The sequence below is a fragment of the Macaca mulatta genome, chromosome 4 (genome assembly GCF_049350105.2).
Source record: "Macaca mulatta isolate MMU2019108-1 chromosome 4, T2T-MMU8v2.0, whole genome shotgun sequence".
NCBI classification, from domain to species: Eukaryota; Metazoa; Chordata; class Mammalia; order Primates; family Cercopithecidae; genus Macaca; species Macaca mulatta.
In genome coordinates, this window is record NC_133409.1 from 1,846,129 (window position 1) to 1,860,481 (window position 14,353).

The 14,353-nt window shown below is 51.5% G+C and overlaps 1 long non-coding RNA gene across 1 annotated transcript; it reads left to right on the forward strand.

Annotated features, from left to right (window-relative positions):
* Positions 1-6,333: 6,333 nt before the first annotated feature.
* On the forward strand, positions 6,334-13,090 carry LOC144340242 (uncharacterized). The gene is made up of 2 exons (XR_013416131.1): positions 6,334-6,464; positions 11,551-13,090. It is a non-coding gene; the product is annotated as an uncharacterized LOC144340242 (long non-coding RNA).
* The last annotated feature ends 1,263 nt before the right edge of the window (positions 13,091-14,353 follow it).

Genomic DNA, 14,353 nt, shown 5'->3' on the forward strand with positions numbered 1-14,353 from the left:
TCTATCTTCCAGTTCACCAATTATTTCCTCTGTCCCCTCCACTATACTGTTGAAGTCATCCGCTAAGCTTTTTACTTTGGATGTATTATTTTCAGTTCTATTTCTCTGCTGAGACTTGCTATTTCTTTGTTGTGACTTTCTATTTTTTTCATTTGTTTCAGGTGTGTTTGTAATTTCTTGCTGAGGTATTTTCGTGATAGCTGCTTTAAGATCTTTCTGTTGTTTCTAATATCCCTGTCAGTGCTGGCAGGTGGTGATATTTATTTTTCCATTCAGTTTGGAATCTTCCTGGTTCTTGGTATAATCCGAGGTTTTTGAATGAAATCTAGACCTTTTTGTGTTACATCACAAGGGTGCTTTTTCCAGAGTGGCTCTGGCAGGGGTGGGATGGGGGTGGAAGTCCAGGTTTCCTACATGGTCCTGTTGACAGAGGAAAGACAGTGCTGACTGTGAACGTTTAGGCTTCCTGCATGGTCCCTGCATCACAGCGGGGAGGTGTGTTTCGGCCTCTTCCGCCACACCACTCTGGTGGGGCTGGACAAGGCTTGTTGGCAGAGTCTCATGAGGGTGGACTCCGAGGCCCCTGACCTGACCTTCCCTGGCACGGTATGGGGGTGGGACCACGTTTCCTTTCTATGGTGCTGGCAAGAATGCAGTGGTCACTGTCTGGAAGTGTTCTGTCTCGCTGGGCGGCCCCTCCAGGGCCGAGGTGCAGAGAGCCAGCTTTTGTGGGGGCTGCTTCTGTCTGCACGGATTGTGGTTTCTGGGTGGTGCCTTCTGCACTTCCAAGTCTGAGATGTGTGAGGCAAAAAGAAAACCCAGGAACTCGCCACCCTGCTATCCTTTGGGTCCTGAGTTCCCTGGCTGGTCTTTCTTTCCTCCCTCGTTCAGCATCTCCTCAGGCTTGTTTTATAGGTAATATCTAGGGTTTTTGTTGTGCCTGAGGGAATAGGAAACAGTAAGTCCACCCTGTCTTTCTGGCTGAACTTGCATTCATGTCACTACTGCGGTTTTCTCTGCTTCCTTGTCATGAAGAACTTGTTCTTTTGGCTTATGCTTTTATAGCATGAGAGGCCTAATGTTGCAAAGTAGTTATACGATCAAGTATTTTTAAACAGTTATGTCCATCAACCTGAAGTTTGCTGACTGTCCTCTTGTTCTTGCTATAATAGTCTCTAAAATCTTTAAATGCTTGCTCTGTGCAAGCACTTCCTATGCACTTCATACATCTCATTTGATCATCACAGCTCTGAGAGATCAAACACCACCGGCTCCCTATGGGGAGAGAATGGAGGCTTGGAGACTCCAGACCCTGGTCCCAGGGACCACAGCTGGCCAGTGGAGGAGCTTTTCCAGGCTGCCTGGCTTCAAAGCTTGCAACGGTGACAGACGCCGTGTCCTCTTTGGGAAGAACGACTTGAGTGAGGGGTGGCTGGACTGCAGTATGGCAAGGCTATGGCCCCAGCCAGGACCTCACTCTGTCTGCAGAGGCTGCCTCCTGTGTGGTCCCAAGAGAGCAGGGCCTGGGTTATCCTGGTGGCCAGGACATTCCCTCTTCATTCCTGATTTGCTCTCTGAGAAACTGGCACAGCCAGAGAGTAGCCGCTCTTCCTGAGGTGCATCCCATGGGCACCTGGCACCATCTGCTTTAGCTGCACTTGGTGATTGCCCATCTCTCCTGCCAGCCAGGTGTGGCCAAGGGTGGCAGTTGTCCCAGACTCACCCAGGACCCCTGTGGTCTCCACACTCTGCCCCACGTGCTGGTTCACATTCTGTGATGACGTCACATCACAGCAGGTATGAGAATCTCAGAGACTGTGGTCTCCTCCGCTGCCAAGTCTGGAGCAGAGGCGCACCTGCGTTTTTGGCCTGACCCTGCGGCTCCAGCTCCTGCTGCATGGGATGATGTGCAAATCTGTGAACGGATGTGGTCTGCTAACCCCTGGGAACTGCGTCTTCTGGGGTGTCCTCGTTGGAGAGGTCGGAGAGAAAGGGATGGATTATAAGACCGCTGGGATTTTTGGTGAGAAGACTGAGCTCAGTGTTGCCAGAAAAGGCTCCCTTTAATGAATGCTCTTAGGTTTGGTGACCACCTGTGTCCTGCTCAGGTAAGCCAGGCAGAGCCTTGCTCATGAGTGGCCTTGTGTGACCTGCAGACACTTTTGTGAGTAGTGGGCTTGTGTGTTTTATACCAGAGGGGATGTGGGGACCAGGTGTGGGCCTAGCAGGGGAGCGCTTGCCTGCGGACCCTGCAGAAGTAGGTTCGTAACATTGTCGAGCAGGTGTTTTCTAGGCAAGAGGGACTTTTTAAAAAGGTCATGAGAGAGTGTTATTTTTTCTTTTTTGCCTACAATAAAATGGCAAGTTCATAATTTTTGAGGGATGAGGGTGGGAAGGAGGAGGAGAGAGAAATAGAATGTGAGGTGATTGGGGAAGAACAAGTGACAGATGCTCTTCCTTCACGCCAAGGGCATTCAGCAAAGGCCTGCATAGGCTGTTCCACCCGAGACTTCACCGAAATCTTACAGGGCTTGTGAAACATTCTACTCGGTGTCTGCAGACCTAAATCAGTGCTTTCCAAGTTAGATGGAAAGAAGATGGAGTAAAATGAAGCTTTTTGAATCTTAGTAGGCTCCAGATATGATTTCCTTTTTAAACCTTTGTTCTCAACCCTGGAACTTTGCCTTCAGGGCCATGCAGCCCGCCCAGCCATTGGTGTCACCCATGCCCAGCAGCATGGACAGTGCCTCTGGGCTGTGCCAGGCCATGCTGGACACTGGTCATGCTGGGACGGCGCTGGCTATCTGGCAGGAGCAGCAAGGAAGCTGCGTGGACCCTGTGCCTCAAGTGGCTGTGGGCCCTAAGAGGACGGACCCGGGGCTGCTTGGGACAGGTCCCTGGAGCAGGTGATGATGGAGTCTTGAAGACAGGAGGCTGGCCTGACGCAAGCCAGGCCTGAGCTCCTGGGTGCAGCTCTGTGGATGGACATTGTGGGAAGGTGACAGAAGACCCCCGAACTTACACGAAAAGTGGATTCCTCTCTGAGGCTTGAGGTTCTGCACCTGAATTGCTCTCACTTGGTGAGGCTGAGAAGAAGAAAGAGGCTCTTCGAGAATAGTAATTACCTAGCATTTCAACTATGGGTTTTCTTTGTCTATAGGATGGCTCTGTTGTGACTAATTGCAAAACACTTTTTTTTTTAACCTTGAGTTGCGATCTATGTTAAATTGTTTGGAATAAACAGGGGGCTTGTAGCTGGCTCCTGGGTTGGACCTGGAGTGGGGGACCCTGTGCCTGCAAGCAGGCTGGCCAGCTCGGCCGCCAAGCACCTGCCTACCCCAGCTTGGGTCTGGCATGCGCCCTGAAGGTGCACTGGGCTCCATTCCCAGAACAGACAGACGAAGAACCTCCTCTGCTCTCCTCCCCAGTCCAGCCCAGCCCAGTGTCCTTCCTACTCAAGCTGCAGCTGTCTCCTGTGCCCCTGATGTAACCAGGCTCTTAGCCACCTGCTTATTTGGGCCAGACCTATTCCCTAAGGTTGGAGTCCATCCTGTCCTGCTGGCTCAGCGAGGGGTCCTGCTCCCAGGGCACAGAACAGCCTGTGGGACTCTGCTGCCCTCCGGCTCCACCTTCCCAGGTCCGTCAGCTGGCCTGGCCCCTGGGACAGTGTGACCTGTCTGGCCTTTCCCCGCCATTGTGGAAGGAGGAGATCAATTCCAGCATCTGAAATGAAAGGGAAGTATTACTTGTGCAGCTACAGAGCTGTGTCTCCAAGGTGTGGTCTCTGAACACAGCGAAAAGTAGATATTGCCCAGCCTTTGAGGAGTGTGGAGTCCAGAACCAGCAAAGGCTCAGAAGCAAGGGGGCGTGATCCCTGCAGGGGGCTCTGGTAAGGGCAAGGGCCCACCCTTTGGAAGCTTCTGAAGTGTTGTCGCTGACCCACTGGGACAGGGTTTAAGTCACCTTTGTGTTTTACTTGTTCACAGCTTCTAAGGCCAAAGAACCGTCAGGCGTGTCCTTGCTTGAATTTGGAGGACAGGATTTTTATCCTCACCATGCACAGTGGGACCAGCCTCCCCGGGGCCTGTCCAGCAGCGAGGCTGGTGCCTCTGCCCCGCAGCACGGTGTCCTTGTCAACGTCCCTCCCAGGCTGGCTGCGAAGAGCAGAAGTTCACTGCGGGCGCCGGGCTTTCGGGGCGTCCCATATAGGATTCCTCCTGCCCCATTTTCTAGTTCCGGGGCCTTGCACGTGTTGCGTCTTCACTGCTAAAGCAGAGTGTCCATAACACCATGCGATGAGGTGACGACTGTGTGGCTGTTGGCATAAATCAGGAGCCAGGACGCAGCATCCCAGACCTCACCGGGCAGTGCAGATGCCAAAGGCAGGGCTGTGGGCCTCTCCCAATGAGGAAGAAGGAGACACAGCTCAGGGACAAGAGGCCTGGGACCCCAGCAGCCATGGACGGGTGGACAGGAGCCAGGCCAGGCGTGAGAGGCCAGAGCACACCCAGGCAGGACAGGAGAGGGCCTGGGCGTGGAGATGGGGCTGGCGGCCTTGTTGGAATCATATTCGGGGTCTGGTGTGCACTCAACTGTTTCTTATGCAGGAACAGTGGCACTATGCTGCCTTGTGGGGGTCACAGTTGCAAGTTCTCACCCAGGAAACACTCATGCCTCAGGTGGGACACGTGGCCATCAATGAGTGGGCTTCACGAGTAGAACACATGGCCTCACACAAAGGCAGCAAAGCAATGGCCACTGCCCTTGAGTTCTGCGCCCTCCTCCGGAAGCCCCAGGAGCATCTGCTGGGGCAAAGGGGCGGGCCTACCCCTCATCGGGTGTCCCCTGGGCCTGTTGCTAGGAGCACAGTCCATGCCTCCCCTCCTGGTGGTCTCATCTCAGGCTGGGAGGAGGGGAGGCTCCTCCGTGGCAAGGCTGGCTGTCCCAGTTCTGTGACCCTAGGGTGAGATTCCCACTAACCTGATTGTGGGGTGCCTGCCACTCCTGCCAGGGCAGGTTCTGTTCCCACCACTGTGTCAGCACCTGGCCTGGACAATGTTGGACTTGAAGAAAAAGCAGACACTGAGAGGCTGGGGACCCAGCCAGGTGTCCTGATCCTGTCGTCGGGGCTGGACTGGGTGGGTGTGAGGCTGCCAGGTGGTGGAGTGGGGGTGTTCCCTCCCTGACTCTCCAGGGTGGGGAGTGCATGCTTACCCAAGTGGGCACAGGGGTCTGGAGCAGGTCTTGGCTGTCTGGGAGGAGTCAGAGAACCTGCAGCCCAGGGCCCCGCGTGTCATTTGTAATTAGGGCCTCCTGCCCCAATTGCCTCCAGGTGGGTGGACGCTGCTGCGGCCCCCGCAGGGCTTGTGGTATGTCCTGGGCTGGCTGGGCTCCCGGTGCAAGCTGGGTTTTGTTTTTTCTTAGCATTAACACAGAAGAGATTTTCCTGTAGGCTCAGTGGCCTAAGGGACAATGCCCTGGCCTTTCACATTCGGGTGTGGCTGGAGTTCAGCTCCAGGTCTCAGGCGAGTGCTGGGGCAGGCTGCAGTCTAGGCAGGCCCGGCCTTGCACGGCCCTCGCTCTGGCTGGCAAGGCCTCCTCCCCACAAGGTCTCTACCTCAGCCTCTGCACCAAACTCCCCTGGGCCCATGTGCTCAGCTCCCTGCGGCTGTTCTGCCACGTGGAGCTACACCTAGGGACCCTGTCACCCCCAGGGGGTATCAAGAGCTGGCCGCAGAGGGTGGAGCCGCTTGTGTGGACACAGGTGTGTGTGGGGGGGGGGAGGCGGCATCTGCCCAGGAGTCCACAGGAGCTCACCATGTGGCCACAGGTGTAGCTCAAGAGTGACCTGCCCCCAGGGGTGTGGCCAGACAGCAGCTGAGGCCTCCCTCAGTCTTCCTCCCAGCCAGACCACAGTGGGCTTCCCCAAGCCCAAGGCCCCTGCAGTCCCGCAGCGAGATGTCGTCTTTCCTAGCGGTGCTGGGTCTGCATGCCTGCAAGGATTCCTGCATCTTTGTCAGAGATGGGGGTGGGGCAGCAGGGCTGCTCTCTCCCACCAGGCAGGGTGTACTGTGAGTGATCAGGCAGAGCGGCCACACAGAGGCCCCCAGCAGCGTGAGAGCCCCCATGGCTCACCCAGGACACCGTTTGGAGCCCAGCCTGGCCTGTGCCAGCCTCAAAGGAAGGGCAGATTCAGGAAAGCAGGAAGGACACGGGAGGGGCTGGATGAGCTGGTTGCTGGGCCGAGCCCACGTTGCCCTCTCCACTGCTGCGTCTGAGAAGGATTAACACGACCTTGAGAACATCTCCAGCTCACGCTGGCCTCAGTCCCAGGGAAGCCGAGATGCCTGAAGAAAGGGAGCTGGTGGTTGGGTTCTCTGGGCTCCTGGCTCTGTACTTCACCTGAGTTCTCTTTGTCTTTCCAGAAGCTGATGGAACTGCCGCCATTTCCCAAAGTAAAGGAGGTGAGCTCTGGGGCGGGTGAGGTTTCATTGGTAACCGGCCTCTGTGGATTGCTGCCTGAGCCGGAACGGTAAGCAGAGCGGTAGGACATCTGACGGCGAGTGAAGATGCTGGTTCTGTGAAGGGAACAGTGGGCACCGTTTATCTCAGTGTCTGAGTCCTGCCTGCCAGTGACAATGGGATGTTTAACAAGATTCCTTAGATTTTATTGAAGCATCATGTGATCAGCATCTGCGTGAGGGGACGGGCATCCCTGGCCTAAGAATATTTTCTTGTTGATGCAAATGAAAGAACAAAGAGAGGTGTTAGAAATGCAACATTTTCTAGAAAATGGTACCCAATTCTGCCAGCACTTACTGAGCGCTGGGCGGCCTCTGAGCATGGGTGATACTGCAGGGACCGAAGCCTGGGTGTGCACACGGACAGAGTTGTGTGTGTGGTGTCTGCACAGTGTGCTGTGGAGCACAGGAGGAGGATGAGGACTGGCAAAGGGTTCCTGGGGGAGACGCTCGGGGGAGCAGCTGGTGCCTCCGCTGAAGGGGATGACTCACTTCTCCCCTTGTTTGCCAGGAGTCGAGTAATAATAATAATATTTTCTAAACTTCTGAAAATTTGCAGACACATCATAAACATCCTTAGATACACAAGGGTTATTGGGAAAAACGTCATTAGTTATTTAATGCTTATTGGTTAATACATGAGGACAAAGACCTAAGGAAGACAGATGAGGCTGGGCTCGGTGGCTCATGCCTGTAATCCCAGCACTTTGGGAGGCCGAGATGGGTGGATCACGAAGTCAGCAGATCGAGACCATCTTGGTCAACATGGTGAAACCCAGTCTCTACCAAAAATACAAAAATTAGCTGGGTGTGGTGGCACGTGTCTGTAATCCCAGCTACCCGGGAGGCTGAGGCAGGAGAATTGCTTGAACCTGGGAGGTGGAGGTTGCAGTGAGTCAAGATTGCGCCACTGCACTCCAGCCTGGCGGCAGCGAGACTCTGTCTAAAAAAAAAGAAGGCAGATGACTCCCACTCCCAGCTGCAGTATGTTCTGGAAGTGAGAATATGGTTAAGTCTCATCCTCTTGCCACATGTGCCAGCTGTTGGTTCACCTCTGCCACAGACAGAGACAACGGTCACCAAGAATCACGAAAACTACCAGGGCCACAGGAAGCTGGTGGCAGGCCAATTCCGCAGTCCCAGAATCAGCAGCCCTTCCTGTGGCTCTGGCGGGCCGTTGCTGTGGCTGTGGCCTTGCTGTCTGCCTCTGGTTATGCTCCCCCAGTATCTACTGCAGACAAAACCCTGCCCCACCTCCCCATGCAAATAGGCCCAGGCACACAAAGCAGCCTGTTGCTTTGGCTTGGGAAGTGCTGACGGGAGTGTGGCTTCTGGGCTGTCACTCTGGTCTTGTCCTTGCCTTTCTTTCTAACCCTCTGGATAACCAAGTGGAAAATGGAAATGAGGGAGGCGTTCCTTGGCTGCTGCCAGGGGTATGTGTTTGTCTGTGTTTGACAGTGACATCCCTAGGGAAGAATTCTCATGTACTTATGAAAAGGGGGTCGCAGGAAGTGCTTCACTGTCTAAAATCCTTTCCAGTTGTTGCTAAGTGTTTACAAATAAAAGTGACCAGCAATAGGAAAAGGGCATGCTGTGGTTTTCCAAAAGAATGCCATAATTCTTCTTGCGTTGCTTATCCAAATTGTAATTCAGAAATCCAGCTAGAGCTGGGAGCATGGCACAAAATAACAATATTTTGAATTTTAATTATAACTTTTATCTAATAATTCAAACACATTAGTATTCTCAATTCCTTTTTGTCACATACACTGAGATAAATATCATAATCATCACCACCATCATCATCACTATTATCACCATCATCATCACCATCACATCACCACCACCATCATCATCATCACATCACCACCATCACCATCTTCCCCATCATCACCATCACCACATCACCACCATCACCATCATCACTGCCACCACCTCACCATCATCACCATTACCAAATCACCACCATCATCACCACCATCACCATCATCACTGCCACCACCACCACCATCACCATCACTGCCTCACCATCACCATTATCACCATCACCACCACCATCACCATCATCATCACTATCATCACCATCACCATTATCACCATCATCACATCACCACCACCATCACCATCATCACTGCCACCACCTCAACATCATCACCATCACCAAATCACCACCATCATCACCACCATCACCATCATCACTGCCACCACCATCACCAGCATCACTGCCACCACCATCACCATCACCATCATCACCATCACTACCTCACCATCACCATTATCACCATCACCACATCACCACCACCATCACCATCACCATTATCACCACCATCACCACATCACCACCATCACCATCATCACTGCCACCATCACCATCACCATCTTCCCCATCATCACCATCACCACATCACCACCACCACCATCTCACCATCACTGCCACCACCTCACCATCACCATCATCACCATCACCAAATCACCACCATCATCACCACCATCACTGTCATCACTGCCACTACCACCATCACCATCATCACCATCATTACTGCCACCACCACCACCATCACCATCTTCCCCATCATCACCATCACATCACCACCATCACCATCATCACTGCCACCACCTCACCATCATCACCATCACCACATCACCACCATCATCATCACCATCACCATCACCACCATCACCATCATCACTGCCACCACCAGCACCATCACCATCATCACCATCACCACCTCACCATCACCATTATCACCATCATCATCACATCACCACCACCATCATCACTGCCACCACCACCACCACCGTCATCCCCATCATCACATCACCACCACCGTCACCACCATCACTGCCACCACCTCACCATCACCATCATCACCATCACCACCTCACCATTACCATCAGCACCATCACCATTATCACTATCACCAAATCACCATCACCATTATCACCATCACCATCACCACCTCACCATCACCATTATCACCATCATCATCACCATCACCACATCACCACCACCATCATCACTGCCACCACCACCATCACTCTCATCCCTGTCATCACCATCACCATTACGATCAGCACCGTCACCACCATCACCACCATCATCATCATCACCATCACCATATCACTGTCACCATCATCACCATAACCAGCATCGTCACCATCATTATCACCATCACCATCACCGTCATCAACCACCACAATTACCATTATCATCACTATCACCATCACCATCATCACTGACACCAACACCACCACCATCATCACCACCATTACCATCACCACCACTATCATCATCGTCATCACCATCATCACCATCACCATCACCACTACTAACATCATCATGATCACTATCACCACTGTTAAGTTAGGCTAAAGTTGCCTCTTCCCTTATTTGAAAAGTTTCTCCCTACATAGTGAAGTGTAACCTAACTGGATCTGTAAACAGACTGTAACTCTTGTGCCAATCACCAAGTTTTGGCCAATCAAAGATGGCCCACTGTTCAAATTGTGTTCAAATATGGCAAATGCCGAGCTGTAACCAATCTGGCAGTTTTGGTACCTCACCCCTGCATTCTGTGCCTCATTTTCCTTTTTATGTCCATAAACCTTTTTGGCCACGTGGCTATGCTGGAGTCTCTCTGAAGGTTCCGAGCTGCCCAGTTCATGAATTGTTCTTTGCTGAATTAAACTCTGTTCAATTAATTTGTCTAAGGTTTTCCTTTTACCACCACCACCATCAAAAGATCTCTGTGAAGATCCTGAGTGCACAATGCCCTTTGTCGTGAAAAACACAAAGAGAACTGCGGGGATGTGCCTGTTTGCTGTGACTGGGCACTAGAGGATGACGACAAGCCAACACATTTTTAGGACATGAAATAAAAAGATTAGAAAAAGTGGGGTAACTTCAGGGAAATACACTTTTGTGTTTGAAGAGGAAAGAGCACGAATCTTGAGTGCACAATGCGAAGCTCTCAAAGCATGCAGCCAAGCACCTGGGCGAGGAAGCCTGATGCCACCAGGAGCTGGTCCCTTCCCCAGAGTGTCACCATGTGACCCTGTCTCCCACCTGGAACAGCCTAATTTCTGATGTTGCAGATGAGTTTTTTCTGATTTTGAACTTTCTGTAGATGGAATCGAACAATATGACCCATGTGCCTCTGGTCTCTTCCTCGCTGTTTCCTATGTGTGATTTACGCTTGTTGCCACCTGCAGGTGTGGATTCTCACTGTTCCCTGTGTGTGATTTTTGCGTGTACCTGCCTGCAGATGTCGGCATGGATTCTCGCTGTTTCCTCTGTGTGATTTGCACATGTTCCTGCCTGCAAGTGTGGATTCTCGCTGTTTCCTGTGTGCGATTTGTGTGTTTGAGTGCCTGCAGGTGTGGATTCTCGCTGTTTCCTCTGTGTGATTTGCGTGTGTTCCCACCTGCAGGTGTGGATTCTTGCTGTTTCCTGGGTGTGATTTCCACATGTTCCCACCTGCAGGTGTGGATTCTTGCTGTTTCCTGTGTGTGATTTGTGCGTGTTCCCACCTGCAGGTGTGGATTTTCACTGTTTCCTGGGTGTGATTTCCGCATGTTTCCTCCTGCAGGTGTAGGTGTGGATTCTTGTTTTCTGTATGTGATTTCTGCATGTTCCTGCCTGCAGGTGTAGGTGTGGATTCTCACTGTTTCTGTGTGTGATTTCCGTGTGTTCCTGTCTGCAGTTGTAGGCGTGGATTCTCGTTTCCTGTAATTTCCACGTTCCCACCTGCAGGTGTGGATTCTTGCTGTTTCCTGTGTGCGATTTGTGTGTGTTCCTGCCTGCAGGTGTAGGCGTGGATTCTTGCTGTTTCCTGTGTGTGATTTCCATGTGTTCCCACCTGCAGGTATGGATTATCTGGATTCTCGCTGTTTTCTGTGTGTGATTTCTGCGTGTTCCCACCAGCAGGTGTGGATTCTTGCTGTTTCCTGGGTGTGATTTGTGCGTGTTTCCGTCTGCAGGTGTGGATTCTGTTCCATGGGTATGATTTCTGTATGTTCCCACTAGCAGGTATGGATTCTCCCTGTGGAGGATACAGAAGGCACCCCTCTACTATTGATGGGCATCCGTGTGGCTTCCATCCGGTTTTGGCTGTAGGGGCAGCACCCCCGGGAACATTCCTGTGAGCACGGTTTCTAGGTGTGGAGCTGCTGGACCGCAGGGTGTGCATCTACTAATGGTTCGGTTGTAGTGGAGACAAGAAAGGAGCTCCAAAGTGGCAGTGACCCACAGTCCCATGAGTGATGAGAGCTCCAGCTTGTCTAAGTCCTTGCCAGCAATGGGTGTGTGAGCAGCTTTTACAGAATATGACGGCAGCAGCCCGGACAGCATGGACAATCATGGAACAGGAAAAGGAATCCTTCGTACCCATCCTGGCAGAGCCATGAACATAATAAAGGACAAACTCCTTAAAGACAGAAACGTCATCTGGCCCTTTTTTGAGTTCCCAGACCCTCGCATGGTGCCTTTCAAGCTAGACCATCAACAAGTGCTTGTTGGTGTCTCAGTCAGGGGTCCATGGGAGTGTGGGGAGCAGTCCCTAATCGATTCATGTTACTGGATGGGGCCTTTGCTACAGGAGTTGTGGAGCTGGGCATAGAGATCTGGGAGGGAAGCTGGGGACAGACATGGTGTTTCCAGCCAGGATGAGAATCCAAGGTGTCCCCAGCTCTCAGGTGGAGCAGGAGCTCAAGGGAGGCCTGAGGGATGCTGTGCTCTGTGTGGCAGTGGCCTCCACAGTTTACAGCCAAAGCTCTGTTGGTGAGCTTGGGGCACCACTGGGAAGAGAAGCTGGATGCTGAGAGAGAGGGAAAGTGAGGCCCACGGGAACCTATGGGGTGCCTCTGCCCTGCCCTGCCGCAGGGTCTCGACCGCTGCCCCACGTCTGCCTGCAGAGTCCATGCAAATTTCCTCTTTCACCACCCTCCCAGCTGACCCAGTTGACCCAGGACGAGCCACCACGTCCACCCACTGCTGACCTGTGCCCCACACACCTCTTTGTGTGTGTTTGAAGAGGATAGCAAAACTGTGCTCCCACCTAACTTCCTGTCAATCAACCATAAACACGCTGCCTCTCCTGGTGCCAGTGCAGTGGCCCAGCTGTCCACGTTTAGTGGGCGTCAGTGTCCCTCCCAGCTGGGCACACTCCTCTCCAGAGCCTGCAACATTGGTACTGAGACATAAGCGTGATCACTTCGGAGGCCTCTTATGTTAGAGATTTAGATGAGTGGGGTGGGGACGAAGACCATCAGTAAACACCTCGCAAATGTATGCTTGTCAAAGTGCAGAGGAAGTGCCTACAGCTGTGCCATCCCTGCGTGGGCTGACTTTCTAACTTCTCCATGCTCTCCTCCAAGAGCCAGAGCAAACATGTGTTCAGTTAATTGTTCATGTCTTTCAACTTTTACACCATCTAGATTTCTGACATTCTGGAAAATCTCTCTGCTTGTTTTTAAAGCTCGTTTACTCACAGTTCTGTTAAATTCATTCTAAAAGTCAAAGCATAATTTGAATTTTTAAGTTTCAACAATTATATCCTTAATTTCCTGTATTTCTGATTGGTTCTTGTTCATAACTTTCCATTCTTGAGTCACAGATACTACATGTTCCTTTTGGCTCTCTGTGGCTACTGCTTATACTTTAAAGGTTCTGTTTCGGTGGTGCTATTATCTCAGTTTTCTCAAGTGTGAATTCTTTGGTAATCTTATCTTCGTGGTGTTGATGCTTCAGACATCTGATATTTGACTGTGGGGTTGTCTTTGAGGTAGTTATTCCTCTGTACACAGGAGTTTTCCCTGTACACAGTCTGCCTAGAAAAGTAATCTTTTGGGGCTTGAGTTCGGGATTATACCAGGGAGAGTGGGAGATGACTAGCCTCTGACCTCTGAACCTTGCTCTGTGGGCTGGCTCATGCCTCCCCAGCACATCTCTGGCGTGGCCTCCTCTCCCTGGCCCAATTGCTGCTCTGCCTGGTCCTGACCCCTCTGCCCGCTTCCCAGCCTGGGTAAGGGGATTGGTAGCAGTTGGAAAGCTGGCCCCTTCCACTGGGACCCGGGGAACCCCTGTGTGCTCTCCAGGATGCACCTGCCTGCATTCCTCCCTGGCGTGGAACTCCTGGAGGGGCTGTGTGCTCCCATGAGCCAGTCCAGGAGTGGGAGAATATTGGAACAGCAGCTACATGTTTAATGGAACCTGTCCAGGTTTCCCAAGAGCCACTGATTCTCGGAGAATTCCTGTTCCTTGTTTTTCCGGATGCCTTTCCGTATGTTTACTATTTCTTCCTATCATTTCAGAGTTTGATGTGCAGATGGGGAAAGACTTCAGCATATGCTCAGCTTGCAATCTTAAAATTGAATGCATTTCTATTCTTTCAAACTGTGATTAATAAGTTATATTCTATAAAGTGGAGCATGCCCTTTTAAATGGCTTTACTGTTGTACTAATTCTGTTTATTTTGGAGGTATTGGTTCTTACAGCCATCGGTAAAGACAACAATTATGTACTAACGTATATAAGTCCCCGGAAGGAGACAAATTTATATTATGTTAGCAAATTGACTGTAAAATCCTCTTTTTCTGGAAAGATGATCTTTTGGATCGTCTTTGGAAGGAAAACACAGATCTCCTAGAGAGAGGTTTCTCATCGCTGATATGTCTAAGGACTCCTGCCTGGATTTGCATTTCCTGACATTTTGCTGTAGTTGTGTGTCATGCATTTTAATCTAGTGACTCTAGCAGTTTGGTTGCTTAATGGATTTAGTAATAGGAGTTTTTAAAATAACACACAATCAGATGAAACACAATGCCAACATATC